Source organism: Lissotriton vulgaris, chromosome 9, assembly GCF_964263255.1.
Source record: "Lissotriton vulgaris chromosome 9, aLisVul1.2, whole genome shotgun sequence".
NCBI lineage: Eukaryota > Metazoa > Chordata > Amphibia > Caudata > Salamandridae > Lissotriton > Lissotriton vulgaris.
The window spans coordinates 150,388,444-150,406,239 of NC_141697.1; the positions used below are offsets into that span (position 1 = coordinate 150,388,444).

At 44.8% G+C, this 17,796-nt stretch overlaps 1 protein-coding gene across 1 annotated transcript in view; it reads left to right on the forward strand.

Moving 5' to 3' along the window:
• LTK (leukocyte receptor tyrosine kinase) overlaps positions 1-17,796 on the forward strand; it is a 655,467-nt gene that overhangs the window by 13,907 nt on the left and 623,764 nt on the right. The window lies entirely within an intron of this gene.

The following is a 17,796-nucleotide window of genomic DNA, read 5'->3' on the forward strand; positions in this document are numbered from 1 at the left end:
AATTTTAATGGTATTCAATTTGTTGACCTTGAAGGGACAGTCAGCTGACTTTGCCTTTCCAGGAGCCAAGTGGTTCACTCACTGAGATATCTAGCCAGTGAACTCTACTGTGGCACTTTCATCAGCCCTTTCCAGCCACATCTTTACCACCTGGGCATGGGACTCAGCCATCTTCACCCTCTCTTGCCCCTTTCCCTAGCGCTTTCATTTACTTCTCTTAAGTTTTCGTCCCCTATCCCTCTTATTTTTAAACACTGTCCCTAAAATGTTCTTTCTCTTTCTCTTTCATGTTTGCCTTGTCCCTACCACACATTATCACACCATTTACTGGGCCCCTCATAATGAGGACCTAAGGGTACAGTGCACAATAATGTCACTACCTCAGTTTACCACTCACACTCTTGAATGTGGTAACAACCTCTGGTTATTCCACACTGCTCAGTATTATTCTACACTTAGAGTTATTCCACACTGCTCAGAGTTACTTAGAGTTATCGCACACTGCTCAGAGTTAATCTACGCTTAGCGTTATTCCACACTGCTCAGAATTACTTAATGATTCAACACTGCTCAGTTATTCCACGCTTAGAGTTATTCCACACTGCTCAGAGTTATTCTACGCTTAGCGTTATTCCACACTGCTCAGAGTTACTTAGAGTTATCCCACACTGCTCAGAGTTATTCTACGCTTAGCGTTATTCCACACTGCTCAGAGTTACTTAGAGTTATCCCACACTGCTCAGTTATTCCACGTTTCAAGTTATTCCACACTGCTCAGAGTTATTCTACGCTTAGCGTTATTCCACACTGCTCAGAGTTACTTAGAGTTATTCCACACTGCTCAGAGTTATTCAACCTTAGAGTTATTCCACACTGCTCAGAGTTATTCAACTCTTAGAGTTAGCCCACACTGCTCAGAGTTACTGAGAGTTATTCCACACTGCTCAGAGTTACTTAGAGTTATTCCACACTGCTCAGAGTTATTCAACTCTTAGAGTTATTCCACACTGCTCAAAATTATTCTACACTTAGAGTTATTCCACACTGCTCAGAGTTACTTAGAGTTATTCCACACTGCTCAGAGTTATTCAACTCTTAGAGTTAGTCCACACTGCTCAGAGTTACTTAGAGTTATTCCACACTGCCCAGAATTATTCTACACTTAGAGTTATTCCACACTGCTCAGAGTTACTTAGAGTTATCGCACACTGCTCAGAGTTAATCTACGCTTAGCGTTATTCCACACTGCTCAGAATTACTTAATGATTCCACACTGCTCAGTTGTTCCACGCTTAGAGTTATTCCACTCTGCTCAGAGTTACTTAGAGTTATCCCACACTGCTCAGTTATTCCACGTTTAGAGTTATTCCACACTGCTCAGAGTTATTCAACTCTTAGAGTTATTCCACACTGCTCAAAATTATTCTACACTTAGAGTTATTCCACACTGCTCAGAGTTACTTAGAGTTATTCCACACTGCTCAGAGTTACTTAGAGTTATTCCACACTGCTCAGAGTTATTCAACTCTTAGAGTTAGTCCACACTGCTCAGAGTTACTTAGAGTTATTCCACACTGCTCATAGTTATTCAACTCTTAGAGTTAGTCCACACCGCTCAGAGTTACTTAGAGTTATTCCACACTGCTCAGAGTTATTCAACTCTTAGAGTTATTCCACACCGCTCAGAGTTACTTAGAGTTATTCCACACTGCTCATAGTTATTCAACTCTTAGAGTTAGTCCACACTGCTCAGAGTTACTTGGAGTTATTCCACACTGCTCAGAGTTACTTAGAGTTATTCCACACTGCTCAGAGTTACTTAGAGTTATTCCACACTGCTCAGAGTTATTCAACTCTTAGAGTTAGTCCACACTGCTCAGAGTTACTTAGAGTTATTCCACACTGCTCATAGTTATTCAACTCTTAGAGTTAGTCCACACCGCTCAGAGTTACTTAGAGTTATTCCACACTGCTCAGAGTTATTCAACTCTTAGAGTTATTCCACACTGCTCAGAGTTACTTAGAGTTATTCCACACTGCTCAGAGTTATTCAACTCTTAGAGTTAGTCCACACTGCTCAGAGTTACTTAGCGTTATTCCACACTGCTCAGAGTTACTTAGAGTTATTCCACACTGCTCAGAGTTACTTAGAGTTATTCCACACTGCTCAGAGTTACGTAGAGTTATTCCACACTGCTCAGAGTTATTCAACTCTTAGAGTTAGTCCACACTGCTCAGAGCTACTTAGAGTCATTCCACACTGCTCAGAGTTACTTAGAGTTATTCCACACTGCTCAGAGTTACTTAGAGTTATTCCACACTGCTCAGAGTTACTTAGAGTTATTCCACACTGCTCAGAGTTATTCAACTCTTAGAGTTATTCCACACTCCTCAGAGTTACTTAGAGTTATTCCACACTGCTCAGAGTTACTTAGAGTTATTCCACACTGCTCAGAGTTATTCAACTCTTAGAGTTATTCCACACTGCTCAGAGTTACTTAGAGTTATTCCACACTGCTCAGAGTTACTTAGAGTTATTCCACACTGCTCAGAGTTATTCAACTCTTAGAGTTAGTCCACACTGCTCAGAGTTACTTAGAGTTATTCCACACTGCTCAGAGTTACTTAGAGGTATTCCACACTGCTCAGAGTTACTTAGAGTTATTCCACACTGCTCAGAGTTACTTAGAGTTATTCCACACTGCTCAGAGTTATTCAACTCTTAGAGTTATTCCACACTGCTCAGAGTTACTTAGAGTTATTCCACACTGCTCAGAGTTACTTAGAGTTATTCCACACTGCTCAGAGTTATTCAACTCTTAGAGTTAGTCCACACTGCTCAGAGTTACTTAGAGTTATTCCACACTGCTCAGAGTTACTTAGAGTTATTCCACACTGCTCAGAGTTACTTAGAGTTATTCCACACTGCTCAGAGTTACTTAGAGTTATTCCACACTGCTCAGAGTTATTCAACTCATAGAGTTAGTCCACACTGCTCAGAGTTACTTAGAGTTATTCCACACTGCTCAGAGTTATTCAACTCTTAGAGTTAGTCCACACTGCTCAGAGTTACTTAGAGTTATTCCACACTGCTCAGAGTTACTTAGAGTTATTCCACACTGCTCAGAGTTACTTAGAGTTATTCCACACTGCTCAGAGTTACTTAGAGTTATTCCACACTGCTCAGAGTTATTCAACTCTTAGAGTTATTCCACACTGCTCAGAGTTACTTAGAGTTATTCCACACTGCTCAGAGTTACTTAGAGTTATTCCACACTGCTCAGAGTTATTCAACTCTTAGAGTTAGTCCACACTGCTCAGAGTTACTTAGAGTTATTCCACACTGCTCAGAGTTACTTAGAGTTATTCCACACTGCTCAGAGTTACTTAGAGTTATTCCACACTGCTCAGAGTTACTTAGAGTTATTCCACACTGCTCAGAGTTATTCAACTCTTAGAGTTAGTCCACACTGCTCAGAGTTACTTAGAGTTATTCCACACTGCTCATAGTTATTCAACTCTTAGAGTTAGTCCACACCGCTCAGAGTTACTTAGAGTTATTCCACACTGCTCAGAGTTATTCAACTCTTAGAGTTATTCCACACCGCTCAGAGTTACTTAGAGTTATTCCACACTGCTCATAGTTATTCAACTCTTAGAGTTAGTCCACACTGCTCAGAGTTACTTGGAGTTATTCCACACTGCTCAGAGTTACTTAGAGTTATTCCACACTGCTCAGAGTTACTTAGAGTTATTCCACACTGCTCAGAGTTATTCAACTCTTAGAGTTAGTCCACACTGCTCAGAGTTACTTAGAGTTATTCCACACTGCTCATAGTTATTCAACTCTTAGAGTTAGTCCACACCGCTCAGAGTTACTTAGAGTTATTCCACACTGCTCAGAGTTATTCAACTCTTAGAGTTAGTCCACACTGCTCAGAGTTACTTAGAGTTATTCCACACTGCTCAGAGTTATTCAACTCTTAGAGTTAGTCCACACTGCTCAGAGTTACTTAGAGTTATTCCACACTGCTCAGAGTTATTCAACTCTTAGAGTTAGTCCACACTGCTCAGAGTTACTTAGAGTTATTCCACACTGCTAAGAGTTACTTAGAGTTATTCCACACTGTTCAGAGTTACTTAGAGGTATTCCACACTGCTCAGAGTTATTCAACTCTTAGAGTTATTCCACACTGCTCAGAGTTACTTAGAGTTATTCCACACTGCTCAGAGTTATTCAACTCTTAGAGTTAGTCCACACTGCTCAGAGTTACTTAGAGTTATTCCACACTGCTCAGAGTTACTTAGAGTTATTCCCCACAGCTCAGAGTTATTCAACTCTTAGAGTTAGTCCACACTGCTCAGAGTTACTTAGAGTTATTCCACACTGCTCAGAGTTATTCAACTCTTAGAGTTAGTCCACACTGCTCAGAGTTACGTAGTTATTCCACACTGCTCAGAGTTACTTAGAGTTATTCCACACTGCTCAGAGTTACTTAGAGTTATTCCACACTGCTCAGAGTTACTTAGAGTTATTCCACACTGCTCAGAGTTATTCAACTCTTAGAGTTAGTCCACACTGCTCGGAGTTACTTAGTTATTCCACACTGCTCAGAGTTACTTAGAGTTAACCCACACTGCTCAGAGTTATTCAACTCTTAGAGTTATTCCACACCGCTCAGAGTTACTTAGAGTTATTCCACACTGCTCAGAGTTACTTAGAGTTATTCCACACTGCTCAGAGTTATTCAACTCTTACAGTTAGTCCACACTGCTCAGAGTTACTTAGAGTTATTCCACACTGCTCAGAGTTATTCAACTCTTAGAGTTAGTCCACACTGCTCAGAGTTACTTAGAGTTATTCCACACTGCTCAGAGTTACTTAGAGTTATCCCACACTGCTCAGAGTTATTCAACTCTTAGAGTTAGTCCACACTGCTCAGAGTTACTTAGAGTTATTCCACACTGCTCAGAGTTATTCAACTCTTAGAGTTAGTCCACACTGCTCAGAGTTACTTAGAGTTATTCCACACTGCTCAGAGTTATTCAACTCTTAGAGTTAGTCCACACTGCTCAGAGTTACTTAGAGTTATTCCACACTGCTCAGAGTTACTTAGAGTTATTCCACACTGCTCAGAGTTATTCAACTCTTAGAGTTAGTCCACACTGCTCAGAGTTACTTAGAGTTATTCCACACTGCTCAGAGTTACTTAGAGTTATTCCACACTGCTCAGAGTTACTTAGAGTTATTCCACACTGCTCAGAGTTATTCAACTCTTAGAGTTAGTCCACACTGCTCAGAGTTACTTAGAGTTATTCCACACTGCTCAGAGTTATTCAACTCTTAGAATTAGTCCACACTGCTCAGAGTTACTTAGAGTTATTCCACACTGCTCGGGGTTACTTAGAGTTATTCCACACTGCTCGGGGTTACTTAGAGTTATTCCACACTGCTCAGAGTTACTTAGAGTTATTCCACACTGCTCAGAGTTACTTAGAGTTATTCCACACTGCTCAGAGTTACTTAGAGTTATTCCACACTGCTCAGTGTTATTCAACTCTTAGAGTTATTCCACACTGCTCGGGGTTACTTAGAGTTATTCCACACTGCTCAGAGTTACTTAGAGTTATTCCACACTGCTCAGAGTTACTTAGAGTTATTCCACACTGCTCAGAGTTACTTAGAGTTATTCCACACTGCTCAGAGTTACTTAGAGTTATTCCACACTGCTCAGAGTTACTTAGAGTTATTCCACACTGCTCAGAGTTATTCAACTCTTACAGTTAGTCCACACTGCTCAGAGTTACTTAGTTATTCCACACTGCTCAGAGTTACTTAGAGTTAACCCACACTGCTCAGAGTTATTCAACTCTTAGAGTTATTCCACACCGCTCAGAGTTACTTAGAGTTATTCCACACTGCTCAGAGTTACTTAGAGTTATTCCACACTGCTCAGAGTTATTCAACTCTTACAGTTAGTCCACACTGCTCAGAGTTACTTAGAGTTATTCCACACTGCTCAGAGTTATTCAACTCTTAGAGTTAGTCCACACTGCTCAGAGTTACTTAGAGTTATTCCACACTGCTCAGAGTTACTTAGAGTTATTCCACACTGCTCAGAGTTATTCAACTCTTAGAGTTAGTCCACACTGCTCAGAGTTACTTAGAGTTATTCCACACTGCTCAGAGTTATTCAACTCTTAGAGTTAGTCCACACTGCTCAGAGTTACTTAGAGTTATTCCACACTGCTCAGAGTTATTCAACTCTTAGAGTTAGTCCACACTGCTCAGAGTTACTTAGAGTTATTCCACACTGCTCAGAGTTACTTAGAGTTATTCCACACTGCTCAGAGTTATTCAACTCTTAGAGTTAGTCCACACTGCTCAGAGTTACTTAGAGTTATTCCACACTGCTCAGAGTTACTTAGAGTTATTCCACACTGCTCAGAGTTACTTAGAGTTATTCCACACTGCTCAGAGTTATTCAACTCTTAGAGTTAGTCCACACTGCTCAGAGTTACTTAGAGTTATTCCACACTGCTCAGAGTTATTCAACTCTTAGAATTAGTCCACACTGCTCAGAGTTACTTAGAGTTATTCCACACTGCTCGGGGTTACTTAGAGTTATTCCACACTGCTCGGGGTTACTTAGAGTTATTCCACACTGCTCAGAGTTACTTAGAGTTATTCCACACTGCTCAGAGTTATTCAACTCTTAGAGTTAGTCCACACTGCTCAGAGTTACTTAGAGTTATTCCACACTGCTCAGAGTTATTCAACTCTTAGAGTTAGTCCACACTGCTCAGAGTTACTTAGAGTTATTCCACACTGCTCAGAGTTACTTAGAGTTATTCCACACTGTTCAGAGTTACTTAGAGTTATTCCACACTGCTCAGAGTTATTCAACTCTTAGAGTTAGTCCACACTGCTCAGAGTTACTTAGAGTTATTCCACACTGCTCAGAGTTACTTAGAGTTATTCCACACTGCTCAGAGTTACTTAGAGTTATTCCACACTGCTCAGAGTTACTTAGAGTTATTCCACACTGCTCAGAGTTACTTAGAGTTAGTCCACACTGCTCAGAGTTACTTAGAGTTATTCCACACTGCTCAGAGTTACTTAGAGTTATTCCACGCTGCTCAGAGTTATTCAACTCTTAGAGTTAGTCCACACTGCTCATCTACTGGGTCATCTACACTCCAGCCTGAACTGCGGTCGCAAAACTTGGATGGTAGCAATAAAGTGTGGTTTGGTTACATTTTCTGACTGTTTTAGTTTGTGAAAAACGTGCACGCACTTTTTCTGGCCGTTGGGCATATTTTTACATTTTTATATGCACTGTTAACACCCACCATAGGAGAGTGGTAGCAACATGAGCAAAAGGAGAACAGATACGATTTGCACTCCGTTTCTAAGAGGCAGTCGTGCAAACCCAGGCACAAATTCAGTTTGGACAAATGCGTGCACTAGCCCCGTTTCTATATTTCCCCTTAAACACGCAAACAGGCAATCTGTTCCTCTAGTGTAGGCCACTGGCAGGGAACAATTCCAGGTTCTGTTCCGCTTGCACTTTGGTGGTGACCTGTTGACCTTTGCCATGCCCCCTTCTCAGGGGGGCCAGAGCTCGACACAGGGATTTGCTATGCTTGTCTGAACTGCGAATGTTAAGCATCTTTATTAGTCCAAAATGCTGGGAGAACAAACGTTCTTTCAAAGTGCGTGTTTGGCACACTAATTTACACTAAGTCCAGGCAAATGTCGGTTATAAAGTGCTTTGAGCATTTCTGGTATACAGTAGGCGCACATTCGGGCCCTGCATTCTATTCGTTTGTACAGAGATGGAGCAATGGGGCTCTCCCCACCGGCGAAATGCCCGAACATGTGGAACGATGAAAAGTGATGCCGAAAGGCACCAAAAGTTGGCGAGGAGCAGGAAGAGAGGGAGAGATGTTGTGGCTTCATGTACATTAACGCCCGCCTAAATGCAAAAAGTAACGACCTGTTATGACGTCACTAACGTTCTTCCAGATCTCAAACGACTTTCGGTTGTAGTGAAACATTAGGGTGCTGTTACCCCAATATTCTTTGCTCGAAGTAACTGATGCTTTTACAACATTCGCCCATTCCTAGTTCTACATTTACATAGATGGTTTTAAGCAGAGATGCCGGCGTCATTTAAGGGGAACATTTGTTAAATGTTGCAACAATATCGAACAGCCCTGCTTTTTAGGTCGAGCCTGCAGGCAGCACTACGGTGAGGACCTGTTGTATCTGGAAAAAAAACTCTCCAAAAAGGGGCATGTAGCCCGCCCATTTCGGACGATTTGTTAGCGCCATTATTACTCTTCTTTGCTGCCTTCTAATTCGGCAGCCATGTGATGTCGTCACTTCCTTGTCTCAGTGTGGAGCATGGCCCAAGTACAGATTCATTTAACTTAATTAGTCTCTCTCTGCCTCTTGCGCTGCGATCGAAGTATTATTCCTTTTATTTTTGCTTTTTCAAATAGCGTGAAGACCCGTCCGGAAGGTATGGGACGTTTTTTAGGAGCACTAGTTACATTACACTAGTACATGTTTTTAAAGTCAGAGGAGAATAAGTGTTTTGCCTCTTAATCACATGATGTTGAGGGGACCCGAGACTCATACCTGGTTCCCCAGCTCCAGGGTCAGCATCCCATCTGCCTACCCTGCCTATTGCTGCATCCTTCATATTGGTGTTGGTGCTTGCTATCAGAGAAGCAGGGCTGAAGCAAGATGTAGACCTTTGAGTAACATCTTGGGCCAGATGCACAATTGTTTTTAGCAGTCGCAAGCAGAGAATCGGGCCGTTGGCTAGAGGTAAAACGCCTATTAGCATGTACTAACCCTATTTTGCGAGTCAGTAACCTATTACCGACTCGCAATATATGGTTTGTGAGTTGGTATTAAGACGGCGTGTGCCAAGGGCGTCCCTTCCTAATAGTGAGTCATAAAGGCATGTATGAATGTTCTACAACTGGAATACAGTCAAAAACTTTTATATTTTATGACTCTGTGAAGAAGGTGGTAACCCATTTGCAAATGGGAAGGGGTCCCAAAGATGCATTCTGTTTTCCTTTAAGGAAAACGGGTTGCAATTTAATTTTAAAAATTGCTTCATTTAAAAAAACAATCACACATATGGTGATATGCTGATGCCAGCAGGCCACCATCCTGTGATTACAGGCTATTCCCAATGAGTCGCAAATTGCAACTTGCCTCATGAATATTGTTGAGTCTTTTCAATTGCAACCCCATTGGGGATCGCAAACAGTGTCTGAGACACTGTTGTACATCGCATATTGTGGAGAAGTGTGGCTCAGTGGTTAGAGGCGGCAGACCCGGAAGCTGGGATCGACCGTGGACCAGGGTTAGATTCCCCCCCTTAGCGGGTCTCGGGCTCAAAATTCCACGGCCTCGACAATTCTCGCTCCGGTGCCTACTGGACTCACGGGGTCTCACTCTGCAACTCTGGGTAATAGCTTGCTTAATCTCCACGACGGCCCCTCGCGGCGGGATGCCTGGCTTTCTCCCTGTGGACACCCCGACGGGGCCTCTCACAGGGGAATACCAGGACGGGTTCCCTAGGCAAGCGCCAGGATGCCCTTTGGGTGACAGGTTGCGCTATATAAATACACCTACATTTACATTTACATTTACATATTGCGACTTCCTAATTGCGATTTGCAAAAAGTCGCAATTAGGTAGTTGCAAAATGCTTAGGCCAGACATCTGGTCCTAAATTCGCTTGGATTATGCCTATGCTGCAGCATTTCTGGTGCAAGAGCTTTTTTAATGGTTCCTCTCACTGTAGCCTTTTTATCTGAAAGTACATTCTGGCAAAGCTTTCATTTTTTATGTTTCACATGTTCCAGAACAGATTAGAAATTTGACAAAGAGACGAAACTAGACATACCACATGATAAGGGAAACAGACCTTACAACACGGCTGCTACCACGCAGAGCCTTTACCACTCATGTGTTACAAAGCATGCACTGTAACCACGCATAACCTTTAACATGCTTTTTTTTACAACGTATATGCCTTTACCACGCATCATGCCTTTACAACGAATTAACGCTGTGAAGGTATGAATGGTAAAGGCATATATATTTATATGTTGTACCAGAGGCGCAACTAGAGACAAATTTCAGCGGTGGAGGCTAATAAACATTTCATGGGGGCTAATTCTTCCAGCAATAGGCAGAGTGGAGATGCAGGGGCTCTATAAAGGGGTGAAAAAACAACAAAGCCTTGTTGATAAGTAAATGGTCTTTTAAAGACCTGTGAAGTACTCATAAACTGTCTGTGCGTGCCCAGGAAGTGGTTTCAGTCCGGGCTGATATACATGACGACGGGGCTGGAGCCCTTTGAGGCCTATGGGAGTTGCGCGCCTTCCTTGTACTGGTGGTAAGGGCATACTCTGGCAATGGTGGTAAAGGCTATCAGCGTTGTTAGAGGAAATGGGGAGACCCTTCCACTACCTCTTGACGACCTGTGCCACACCTCAGAAGAGTTGCGTCTTGCGCGCCTTCCTTGTACTGGTGGTAAGGGCATACTCTGGCAATGGTGGTAAAGGCTATCAGCGTTGTTAGAGGAAATGGGGAGACCCTTCCACTACCTCTTGACGACCTGTGCCACACCTCAGAAGAGTTGCGTGGTCATCCTGTTAAGGGGGATTAGACCTGAGGCAGGGGTGTACGGGTTTAGGGCTTTAGCCTGGGGTGTTTTTTCTTTTTAAGGGACTTGGGGCCTGGGGGATGTCACGTCAGGGTACAGCTTTAGGGTTCAGGGCAAGGGCTGGGTATTTTTTAAAAGGGCTGAGGGCCGGGGGAGAGGGGGAATCTGATTTTAGGGCAGGGTGATTTTGAAAAGTCCTGGGGGCCTTGGGGAGGAGATCACGCAGGGCTCCGGTTTTAGGGTTCACGGGATAGGTATTAATAACAATAGGCTAGGGCCATGGGGGGGGGATTAACACTGGGGTCTACTTTTAGGGCTCAGGACAGGGGTGGAGTATTTTTTTTTTAAAAGCTGAGGGGCTCACGTTGGGGTCTTGTTATAGGGTTTAGCGCAGGGGTCGGGTATTCTTAAAATGCGCTGGGGATAGGGGGGAGGGGCACCGGGAACCAGTTTGAGGGCTGAGGGAAGGGCCAAGGAAAACCTATACCATGTATAGGCCTTCAACATACATGCCTTTACAATGAAATTTGTTGTAAAGGCATGCATGATAAAGTCATACACGTTGCAAAAAAATGTGTGGTAAAGGCATTCGAATTGTAACGCATGCGTGGTAAAGTCATGCGTTGCAACAGAATGCGTTGTTCTGTCATACATCCACATGATAACTGTACATATACACTTGTGGCTCACTTAGGGTGGCATACACATAGATGATGTTGAACAATATGAATTGGTCACCATTTTGCATTGTTAGTTGGCAAATTCCTAGCTAAACTGGAATTTCTAACTAAATAAGGACTCTTGTCACTGAGCAATTTGTTGCAGTTTTTTGTGGAATGTTAGTTAATGCGTAATTTTGCATAAGCTTCGTGTGCTTTCATTGGTTGGTCTGCACCAACATGACACATGCAAAAATAGTGATTTTCTGCTGCGTTGAGAAGCATTGTTTACTTTTCCAGAATTTCGGCTGAGTGTGTGTTTTCTTACACGTATTACCATTTGCCATGGTTAAAGCAACATTTGCCAGGCAGCTGTCTGGCATAGAAGAGATTAGAGCATTGATACTGATTATTATATATTTTTTTTGTTGCTATGCCTTGAAAATAATGTAAACGCCGCAGAGAACGTTAGTTTAAGTGCCCAATGAAAATCGGCTTTCGGAAAAATCAAACATTGCAAAATAATTAAAGTGCAAAGGTAGCAAATTACATCTGTCCCAGGAGAAGGGAAAGTTCCAGTTTTTCTGGTTCTGTGAAGCAGCCCTACTTTCTCTACTATAAATCTGTGGAAGGAGTTTATCGACACTGCCTCTCCAATCTCTTCACTGCTAACGTTTACAGCAGGGGTCTCCAAACCGGTCCTGGAGGGCCAGATCCATGCCAGATTTTTAAAATTACTACATGTATCTCAATGGGGATATCCAAAAAATCTGGCATGGATCCAGCCCTCCAGGACCGGTTTGGAGACACCTGGTTTACAGGGACCAGGCCGGGTGCACGGCAGGGCACACGAGGTGCAGACAGAGTAAACAAAAGGACACACGCGGTGCTGGGAGGGTACACAGCAGGGCGCATGGGGTGCATGGAGGGTACACGACAGGGCATACGTGGGTGAGGCATTCAACAGTTGCCCTTTGTGTATTACAGAAATAACCAGGAAGCGATGATCTAATTTCTGCAGTTAACTCTTCCTTTCCCCCATCCGCCCTCTACCTCTTTTTTTAGCCACCGCCCGCCCAGCCCCTGTCCCACCTAACCCCCACCCACCACGTCACTGTTTCTTCTCTTCCCCACAACCGCCTCATCCATTTCATTACCCACTCCGAACAGACAAAAGAAAATAAGTGATATGATGCAGCCAGTTGCAGCCAGGGTGAAAGGTCCAGGAGTCCCAGGTCATCTTTTTTCATAAAAGGTTCAATCAGTGAGGGGACAATGCTCAAAGCTCCGGACCATAGGAGCTTCAAAGAAAATAATTGAAATTGGGTTTGAGCGTATATTCCTTCATATTTTGAATAGCTGGTGTTTAATATAACACGAATAAATCCATCCTTTTGTATGTAGTAAAATAGCAAACTCAGTTGTTACATATTTTGTTCATTCATCTCCTTTAAGAAATCCATTAGCGATGTAAATGTTCATAACTTTATTGAACACAGAGTAGAGGGCAGTCGACATGTGTTTCACCCTATACGGCGAGTAGCGCCAGGGGTTTCTCAAGGCTAAGAGGTTAGATCACAACATTTCCAGGTATATCACCATTCAAAGTCACAGTGTAATACATGAGTATAGAGATCGGGCTACAGGCTCCATCACGCGGGGCTTCCCTCACTTGCATCGGCGGCCATGATGCAGCCATTGCTGGCCGCTTCATGGCATTTTTTTAACCATCCTATTTTCAACCAATTTACCCGCCTTACCATTCACCACCCCCACCGGGCTGAAACAGCTAATAGCTCGCCCATAGGCGAGACCTATTAGCTTTGACAATGCTTGTTTTCTTTTGCTTATTCGTACTGACATTTCTAGATTGTATAGATTGCACAGTGGTTCATATTTGCATTGGCATTTCCAACCTGCATAGAGTGCAGCAGTGCTGGTCCATATTTAAACTGACATTTCCAGATCTGATAGAGTGCCGCGGTGCTAGTGAAACTTTACACTGACATTTCTAGATTGGGTAGATTGCACGGTGGTGCATATTTGCATTGGCATTTCCAGCTTGCACAGAGTGCAGCAGTGCTGGTCCGTATTTGATTTGACATCTCTTGCTTTGATAGAGTGCAATGGTGCCAATGAAATGAGTGTTGCAGTGCTGGTGGAACTTTACACTGACATTTCTAGATTGCATAGACTGTGGCAGTGCTGGTGGAACTTCACACTGACATTTCTCGATTGCATAGACTGTGGCAGTGCTGGTGGAACTTCACACTGACATTTCTCGATTGCATAGACTGTGGCAGTGCTGGTGGAACTTCACACTGACATTTCTAGATTGCATAGCCTGAGGCAGTGCTGGTGGAAATTTACACTGACATTTCTAGATTGCATAGACTGTGGCAGTGCTGGTGCAACTTCACACTGACATTTCTAGATTGCATAGACTGTGGCAGTGCTGGTGCAACTTCACACTGACATTTCTAGATTGCATAGACTGTGGCAGTGCTGGTGCAACTTTACACTGACATGTCTATCTTGTATAGATTGCGTTGTGGTGCATGTCTTCATTGACATTTCCAGCTTGCGTAAAGTGCACCAGTTCTGATAAATATTTGAACTGACATCTCTAGATCTGGTAGAGTGCAGCGGTGATAAGAAACTTTGCGCAGCCATTTCTAGATTGCAGCAGTGGTGGTGAAACTTCACACTGACATTTCTAGCCAGCATAGATTGCTTCGTGGTGCACATTGCATTGACATTTCCAGATCTGATGGACAGCAGCGGTGTTGGTGCAACTTTGCACTGACTGGCTCCAGGGCCGGTCCTAGGCATGGGCGGTATGGGCAGCTGCCCAGGGCCTCGCGCTCAGGGGGCCCGCTGCCGGCCCCGCAGAGTAGACTGCAGAGCAGGGGGCCCGATATGAAATGCGAGAAAAGCGCACTCGCACAGGCAGTAAGGCACTTAGAGGGGCCTCACATCTTCCCTTTCGCCCGGGGCCTCAGAAGGCCTCAGAAGTCCTAGGACCGGCTCTGACTGGCTCTGAGGAAAAGAAATCTGGAGCGTTTTCACGTTTATCCTGGGAATGCCGAGGATGGGGAGGTGTTTGTCCTGTAAACTCACTTTTCATTATAAATCCTTCCTCTGGGCAATATTACAGAGCTCTCAATGCAGGCTTACGTGGGTATTAGGCAGTGCAGGCAGGCCTTTGCATTGTGTCCTTGCGACTGGCATTATTTGAAGATCCCACCTGTTGGGTTGTGACTTTTGGTGCAGTGACAGATGCACTGTCCAGGTGTGGACCAGCCATCCTTCCATCGTGGGAGGTCAGAGGTGACTGGTCATACATTGGGGAGAGATGAGGCTGTGCTGGCTCTGAGGTGTATGTTCGAGTCATATATGATATATGTATGTAAACCAGGGTGCTGGGTAGTTAGGCTCTGTCTCATCCCACCAACTTTGGTGGTTCATTGCGTCTCAACCAAGGACATTTGAAGTGCCGCATACGAGATACTGCAAATGCAAAGGAACCTAGTGATATAGTTAAATGTCCTGGCTTCTGAAAAATTCTCATGGTTGCCAAGTTTTTGAGACAGAGCGTGGTTTATTTAATACGTTATTTGTTAAGGGTGGGGTTTACTTTACACCACGTTTTAACATGTAATGAAATCTAGGTATTTATAATATTGTAATTTTTCAGATTTTTGTGTAACAGATTCATTGTCATGCTTGTGTTGTTAGTATTGTGTAGATCATGGGTACTCTTTTTTTTATTTATTATTTATTTTTATTGCAGAATTAGAAACAAGACCTCAAAATAGGCCAACCATTACACTTATGGCATCACGAAGGTTGAAGTGACATAGATACACTACACAGCAATTTAGCCCACATCCCGGAGGCTGGGCGGCGCGCCAATTCTTCTGCTCTCCAGAAGATGCCTCGGTGTATGCCCTTCTCGGGCGTCTGGTCAGTTGCACAATGTAGTATCTGCTTTTACCCCCCTAAAGCCCGCCCCCTTGCACCATCGAGACCCAAATTGCCCCCTGGGTCACCTTCAACAGTTCTTATCCACATCATTGCAGGCCCACCTGGTTCTTCTAAACTATGTCGCGGTGCTTAACTACCATTCTCAAAAACGCCCCCCCTCAACTGCTGCTTATGCGGGCATCTATAATCCGTCTCTATAATCCGTCCTAACGCCGAAGCACGCCACCCATCAGGATCCACACGTCATCATTTAATCTACATGGAACCCAATCCTATCACTGCTCTTCCTCTTCATCGTCCGTCATATAATCACGCAGCGCTTGGACCACCATCTCCCAAGCCCTCGCCAACTCCAAGCATTTCTCATTGCCAGTCCTAGTGGCCTGTCGCATTCTGATAACACTTTCGCAGCCTGACCACTTCAACAGCTCATTCATCCATCTCCTTACTGATGGGCCTTCTTTAGACTTCCAGTGCCAAGTTATCTCTCTCTGAGCCAACATGATTCCCAGGTCAATAAATGTACTCGTTATTTTTGTCCTCCTAGTATGGGGGAACCAGAGGAGCAGACATGCCGCCATATCTAAGTCTACCTCCCTGTCCGTTACTGCATTCAGGAGTTCCCCCACTTCCGGCCAGTACGCCCCTAGCTTCGGGCATCCGCATAGCAGATGATCCAGATCCACCTCGGGCGCCAAGCATCTCGGGCACATGGCATCGAGCACCCGGAAATACCGTTTCATCCTCTCTGGGGTCAGGTACGCCCTATGGACAATGAAAAAGTGCACCTGTTGAAATCGTGCGTTCCTAGTTCCCTTCCATGTCCGTCGCAACACCTGGTTCCAGACAGTGTCCGGTATGGGCTTGCCTATGCTGTCTTCCCATCGCGACTTCAGTGCCAGCAGTGGCGCCAGTCCCTCATTCAGCATTCTAGTATGGAGGCAAGTCACTGCTTTGACAGTGCCCGCTGCCATCACCACATATTGGCATGCCATGGTCACCTCCGGCTCTGCTAACCCTCCCCTCCAATGTCTCTGCATCGCTGCCACCACCGCTGCGTGCAGTAGGAAAGTTCCGTCTGGCAAGCCAAATTGCTCCTGTAGCGTCTGATAGGGGACTAACGTCCCATCGATATACAGATCCCCCACCACCTGCAAGCCCAGTTCCTCCCATTCCAATAGCTGGGACCAATCGCCCCCATGAGGCAGCGCGGTCAGCATTCCCAGCGGTATCTCCGGTGCATACGGCCGGTCTCTTTTTGCTCTTTTTAAACTCCTATGCCAACATAATTTAAGCGTCCTTTCCTCTATCGTAAGCTCTCTCATATCCAGTTTCTGTTGCATTATTATATACGACAAGACACACCTCTGGATGCCAATCCCACGTTCATGCTCAGGACCCCTGAATTCCCTGGCAATATTTTGTGTCAATACCTGGAGTTGTGCCGCCAGGTAGTATAATTCAAAGTCGGGAACGGCCATTCCCCCTTCGGACTTGGGTCTAGTCAGGGTACCCAGTGCCACCATGCGCCGTCCATGGCCCCAAAGGAAGCCAGTCACCAGCGTCTTCAGTTCTTTAAAGATCCGCTGCGGGATCCATATCCTTAGCGTCCGGAAATAATAGAGCAGCCGCGGGAGTGCCACCATCTTCAACAATGCCACTCGACCCAACACCGACAGAGGGAGGGAGGCCCAGAAATCCATGCAACCCTTCAGCGCGCGAATACAACGCTCCACGTTCCCCTCCAAGAGGTCCGCAGCCTCATGATAAATGCGCACCCCCAAGTAGGTGAAACAGGAGGGCTCCCACACCACCTCTCTCGCTAGTGGTGGACAGGGCGTACTCTTCCGCAATGGGAACACACAGGTCTTAGTCCAATTCACCCTGAGGCCTGATAGCTGCCCGAATCTAACCAGCATATCCACTGCTCCCTCTAGTGATTGTCTAGGATCTGCTAAATACAAAACAGATCATCAGCGTATAGTGATATATAATGCGACTCTGGCCCTTGCGCGATCCCACTATACATGGCGCCTGATCGTGCCTATGCTGCCAACGGCTCCATCGCCAAAGCGAACAGCAGAGGGGACAGTGAGCAGCCCTGTCTCGTTCCCCTACATACCGGGTAAGCCGAAGATACAATAGGCCCTAGTCGTACTCGCGCCTTCGCCGACGTATAAAGCGCCCTCGTCCATCTCCGAAAGCCTTCTCCGACCCCAAATTTCAATAGCACCCCATCCAGGTATTCCCACTCGAGGCTATCGAAAGCCTTTTCGATATCAACCGCCAACACCACGGGATCAAGAGCCGATGCCCCGGCGCCATCTATGATTCGGATCAAACGACGTGTATTCATCGAAGTACTCCTAGTCGGGATAAATCCCGCTTGATCCCTATGCACCAGTGTGGTCATGTGTGGCAGTAACCTGGTGGCTAGGATGCGACTCAAG